Source organism: Phoca vitulina, unplaced genomic scaffold, assembly GCF_004348235.1.
Source record: "Phoca vitulina isolate PV1807 unplaced genomic scaffold, GSC_HSeal_1.0 scaffold9, whole genome shotgun sequence".
NCBI lineage: Eukaryota > Metazoa > Chordata > Mammalia > Carnivora > Phocidae > Phoca > Phoca vitulina.
In genome coordinates this window covers 836,503-842,920 of record NW_022589712.1, presented here as the reverse complement: position 1 = coordinate 842,920, position 6,418 = coordinate 836,503, and positions in this window count along the sequence as shown.

Here is a 6,418-nt window from a genome sequence, read left to right as displayed (position 1 = left end):
CTCATACTTTGTTAAAGCACAACGTAAATCCTATTATACCGGCCCCATAACTTCCCCCTGAGCAGGGGCTCTGGAACGTCCGCCAGCAGCAGGGGCACCAGACGGCTTGTTAAAACACAGGTTTCTGGAACCCGCCCCCAGTGTCCGATTCAGTGGGCCTGGGGGCAACCTCTGCATTTCTCGCAAGTCCGCAGGTGGTGCTGGGACACATGGCACTCAGGCGTGGTCGGCAGGCTCTGCTTCCGAGGACCTTCAGGGCACAGTTTTGTGGGACGTTTGCCCCGCACCGTAGGGTCCTGAACCAGGGCCCCTGATTCAAGCTGCAGGAGGGAAGGCACGTGGGGTTGTGGGCCGGGGCCTCAGAAGCCAGCCGAGGAGCATTCATTTCTTCCATCATGTCCACGGCCACGTGCAGCCACGGGGCCACAGCTACTTCATGGAGGCTCGGGCTCAGGAAGGAGCCTGTGCTCCCAGTGGGAGAGGAGGGGGCGGCAAGCACTCAGCCCATGGGCCCCCGTGTCCTGCCCCACCGACGCCCACCGGGGATGCCCCCCTGCCGTGTGGTGGTGGCAAGCGTGGGCCGCAAGCCCCTTCCTCAGCCTCAGCGTCTGTAGCTGTAAGCCCGGCCTGGTTACGGCCACCGCGCTGTACACAGCTGGGGGGACAGAATGAGTTAACACACCGACGGCGGAGGGTTTTAGATGGTGCCCATCCCCGGGCATCACTGCAACGTTAGATGTTATTCCAAACGGAAACGTAAAAACAAGACTAGTCATCACCACGGAGCCTTCCTACCAGCACCCCCTACAGCCACAGGCCCGGACGGATTGTTACTGAGCAGCTGGCGGCCACCCTGCTTGCGCCCCAGCCTGCACCTGCCTCCCGCGTCCTGCCCCCCCAGCAGAGGTCTGGGGGCCAACTGCCTGCCTGCCTGCAGCAGGACCTGGAGCTGAGGCGCTCCCAGCCCCCGGGCCCGTGCCATCCAGCGGTAGCAGGTGACCCCCATGAGCCCCGAGTCCTCGCGTGTGGGGGCAGGAGGGAGGGAGGCCGCAGTGCGGGGCCCGCTCCCTCTGCAACCCAGCTGCCCCAGAATCTGTTTTCACAGTGAGATGTGGTTTATTTAAAGAAAGCAGCGGCCCCCGCTGTGTGAGAGGTGGGCTCGCGGGGCCTCCTAGGAGGGCCTGAGCTCAGGCCCTTCAAGGCGGCCGCTGAGGACGCAGTGGGTCGCAGCCTACAGCCTCACTTCTGGGGAGTTCGGGGCTTCGGGGAGGGGAGGCCCGGCCTGACCTGGCAGGAGCCTGCTGCTGGGGTCTCAGGACAGGAGGCCCCGGGGGGTTTAACAGGCAGAGGAACCCGAGTGCCCTGAAGGCTGGGGGGTGCGCCGAGAGCCCGTCTGGCTGGTGCCGCACCAGGACCTCCCAAGAGTGCGCACCATGGCCCTCAGGAAAGCAGACCACAGGACAGCACGTGGGAGCGTCCAGAGGGGAAGGTAGTTATATTATTAACCATGAAAGAATAAGGAAACCAAACATTAGGGACATTGTTAGATACTGAGTCTGAACAACACTTCCAATAAAAATCTTGTCAAATTTTAAATGAAAACTTTTGCATTTTCTTGCAAAACTCATTCTTTTGCATCAGGCTTTATAAATAAACTATCTACAAGAATCTCCTGACTGGGGATTTTGAATGAATCGTTCTGACAGTCATGGCGGGCTGAGAAACAGCGGTCTGCTCTCCTACACAGAGAAGTTCTCCCTTCTTCCTCCCGCTGACGGGCTGTCTTGTCATTAAACAAAATCAGAAAAACTGACCTCATTAAAATGGATCTCAAATGGGTGATCATTCTATGAACCTAATGTTTTATTTTCTCTCATTGACACAGGTCGAAATTTCTTAGGATAATGCAAAAGGATGTCTAAGTCAGTGGGACTACTAAACTCATGTTTCAAAATATTGAAACCCTCCCACGAGAACATGCATGTTCTCTGCTGATTTTGTTCTTCAGGATTTCAATTATTGCACTGACTACACATGACGAGAAAGCCATCTTTCACATCAGTTGTCCAAAGTTGGATTTTTGCTTTAAATTTGTGAACTTTGTCATTACACGTGAATATGTTCCCAATTATGTGCACTTTGGTCCTCAAACATGTCATTTAACTAAAGTTTTTGGAAGATACTACTATTCTAAACAAATCTGCAAAGTAAGACTCTCTCACAGAGTCTTGGTTTTTTTTTTTTAAGATTTTATTTATTTATTTGACGGAAAGAGACACAGCGAGAGCCGGATGCAGGGCTCGATCCCAGGACCCCGGAATCATGACCTGAGCTGAAGGCAGACGCTTAACGACTGAGCCACCCAGGCGCCCCCAGAGTCTTGTTTTTAATCCTTTTTTTTGAGTGCCCAGGCACTGTAGTAAGAAATTTCAGAGTATGCTCAGATTCTTTTTCTTCTCTAAAGCTAAAAACAGAAACCAGTAATGGCCTGGGTTTTACTAATATGTCATTTAGGTAACACCTGTGGTGTGGAAATTAGATCTACAGGATTTTCTTTTTTTTTTCTTTTTGACATGAAGAGCATCCCTCTGCGACTAAAGCTGCTTTGCTCGAGTCTCAGGATTTCCAGAACAATCTCTGGATTGTTCTGCACCCCCCTGGCTGCACCAGTGGGCCGGTGGACGGAGCAGGTGGGGTTTCCACCCATCACACCTGTTTCAAACGCTGCCGTGGGTGTTGGCGCTGCAGTCAGGACAGGCCTCGTGCGGTGTCCAGGGGGAATTCTAGCTGGGGCTCTCGGCAGCTTCCGATGTCAACACTCAAGAGTCATCAGCAGTAAAAGTCTTTTTGATTTAATCATCTTCTGGACCAGTGTTGTCTCCATGTCCTCAGTGTGTGTCCCTCCACGGGACCAGCTAAGTATTTTATACATGCCCACTGAGAAACAACCTTGCTGCCCAGAAGAAAACCATGGCCCGAGGCATCCCTGCGGGAAGAGGCAGCGACGCGGGGCACAGCAGGAAGGGTGAGTAAGGTCTGGTCACCCAACTAACAATTTCTGTACTCACGTGGAATAGAAAGAGAGCCATATAGATGGTGTCAACTATAATTTTAACAGGTGTGAATTCTGAAGTGGTTTTTAAACACAGATATACAAATGTTAGCATTATAAATAAATGTTCACCAACATGACAATCCCCGCTGCTGAGCAGTGAGGGGCCCGTGGGAGGGGAAGTGCCAGGGGGAATTTACTACATGTTGAGGGTGGGGTTCTTGCTGAAGGGACACGGCAGGATTATTTTCCAGAACCAGGCCTGGCGGGGGGGGGGCAGGGCGCAGGCCTCCCTGAGAAGCGCCGTGGAGTAGGCTGAGAGCAGGTGACCAGCTGAGGGAGCACAGCGTGTGAGAAGGCGGTGAGAAATCACCACCGCACCTGCAGGACTGTGGTCCAAAATCATTCCGCCGAAGTCAGGCTTTTGTAGCATATATTTTAACAGAATGACCAAAATAAGGCCATTTCACAACTTCCAAGAGGCTGTGAGAAACATGGCACCAGACACTGGGATTTTGGAGACCTCCTGTAGGAATGGACAGGTGACTGTCCAATGTGAGAAGCACGAGAGTTGAGGCTCCCTCCCGACCAAGTCACGTGATGAGAGCCTTCCCGCCAAGAACGAAGTCTGAGTCAGAGGTCAGCCCCTGCAGGACCGGCTCTGGCCCAACTGCACACCTGGGCCGTGGAAACGCTGCAGGACCATCATCCTCTCCTGGAGGAAAGTGGGAGGCCTGGACCTGGCACCGGGGCTGAGACAAGGGTAGTGGACAAGGAATGTCTGTGGTTCACCTACAAAGGAATCCTGTTCACGGATTAAGGAAGTCACTGGGTTGGATTTTTACTTAGTTCCCTCACCAAAAATTATCCAAAAGCAAGGGATCCAAACTAAAACATCCATTAGTGCTTCAGAATTTAAACTAAGTCTACTTCTTAAAAGGACTGTGGTAAGAACACTTGAGAGCTACCCCTCCCAACAAACGTGAGTGCACAGTGCGAACCACGGGCCCTGCACAGCCGAAGCTCCCCGCGCCCCGACACAGCGCTCTAGCACGCGGGGGTGTGCCGTGGCGCCTGCCGTCCCCCTCCTGTGCTCCCGTGCAGCGGGGCCTCCGCCACGGGACCACCCCCTCCACCCCACTTGCTGATTTGGGCGTGGGCCCGGATTTACGTTGGAGTACGAGAGACGCGGTGTTCGCACAGGCTGCAGGGGGCTTGCAGAGTGCCCGCACATGCGCGTTCACCCTCTGCCACGGGAAGGGCTGAGGCAGGCAGCCGCAGGTCCCACGTGGGGACACGTGGCCTTGCTCTGCCCTGCCCATGAGCCTGCAGCCAACGGGTGCGGGACAGTTCGTTTTGCAGCAAAATCCCAGCGAGCACACACTTCTTTTCCAAGATTTCTTCACCTTTTCTGTTTCCTTATGGTTCACAACCAACACAGAAATTACCCCTACCTTGAGATAAGAATTAAAACGTGAGTCGTATGTGTAGTCAAATGATTTGCCCACAGCTTGAATTGTGTCGGCAGCCGACATGGCTTCCCACACGTCCGGAGTTAGCGCAGTCTGTGAGGCTTGTCCTGTGAACCTTGGCCCCACGCAGGTTAAAGGTCCAGCTTTACCGCGTCCTATGCAGATGGCCACCTCCTGAGTTCATCAGCTGCCATGAAGTAAGAGTCATCATTCCTATCTCTCATCCACTCCCAGGAAGTTGATTTCAAGGTTTCTGCCTAATATGAAGGAAAATAGATACAAAGATTCGGTACAAGCTCCAGGAAATTGCTGAGAAAACTCCTAGCATTTGAATCTGTTGAGACCAAAGAAAAGCACGCAGCGATGGTGGTCTTCTCTGACGCGGGGCAGTGGAGGGCACGTAGACCAGATGGGAACCCAGGGCCTTGAGGCCACCTGACTCACCGCACTCGCATCGCAATGAGGTGACGCCGCCTATGGGTGTGAGGCAGCCCCGCATGACCCGAGCCCACCGTCTCCTGCCGGGAGGTCACTCGGCCAGGCCCTTAGCGTCAGGGTTGTAGCCGTCACACAGAGGACGGCTCGGGGATGGAAGCAGGGTTCCATGGGCAGGCAGGAGAGCGGGGTCTCTGAGAACAAGGGGACAGAAGGTGCACATTCCACCCGAGGCACTGCTGGGACGGAGGAGAAAAGACTGGTACAAAAATGTCTGTTGAGCCCCCTTTGTGAATACACTAAACTGAAGGACAAGACCCGTGGGAGGAGCCCGCGTGTGCACACTGCAGCAGTATCTGAGCAAGGAGGGAATGCCAGCACCATCATTTAAGAAGCTTAAACGGTGTTTGAATATTTGGGGTAGTTAAGTATTCCCTATTTAAAGTTTGCCCTTTGCATAAATATGTTATTACATTTACTTCTCTCACCTCTCCTCCAGAATGCTCACTCATCAAGATGTATTGTTTTGCATTTATACCTGGTGGAATTCAAGCCTTGGTCTCTGACCCTTTCTGGAGTCTGAGTGGTGGGTCTTTGGGAAAATTCAAGCATCTTTACAAAGACCCCCTAGGGGCAAAGCCACAGTCCTTGCAAGCTCTGTGTGAATGAGCCCAGCAGAGGGGGGTCCGGGGAGGAAAGCCAGTCCTCGCTCATTCCTGGGAAGGCCAGTTGTCTCCCATGGGCCAGAACGGGGCCTGGAACACAGTGGGTGCTGGGCACACACTGCTGAGGAGCTGAGGGAATGAAGTAGTGTAGACATCAGATCCCCAGCTCTAAAACTAAAATCACTGGTCTGTCGCATGCCATCACCCAACCATTACCGGAAATATGCATATTTAAGGAAGGTTTTCCTGAGGTGTCATTTACACACAGTGGTGCCTCTGTTTGCAAACACGAACCCTCAGGGAACCCACATGTGCCAGCAGACATGCCCATCTCCCTGGACACCAGCCTGAGACCCTGTCCATACTGACCCCTGACGCTATCTGATCTTTATTGTTGTAGGTTTGAGTTGTTCCAGAATTTCCTATAATCTGAGTCATATAGGCTGTGTACTGTATTCTGTCCGGCGTCCTTTACTCAGCATGACCGTCACTGCCTATCAGAGGTCTGCTGCTTTGCCCGCACCCTCTCCTGATGGTGGGCACCGGGAATAAAGCCTCTATGAACGCACTCACACAAGGCGTTTTATAGACACATACTCTTTCTCTTAGATAAATCCCTGGAGGTAGAATTTGGGACACAGAGTTGATGTACGTGTAACTTCTTTGAGAAACTGCCAAACATGTTTCCAAACTGTACCATCTGGTGCTCCCTCCACAGGCCCTGTGTGTTCCAGGTGAACAGCGTCCCTGCCGAGGACGTTCCTACAGTGTGAGTGCACAGCAGGGTCTCACTG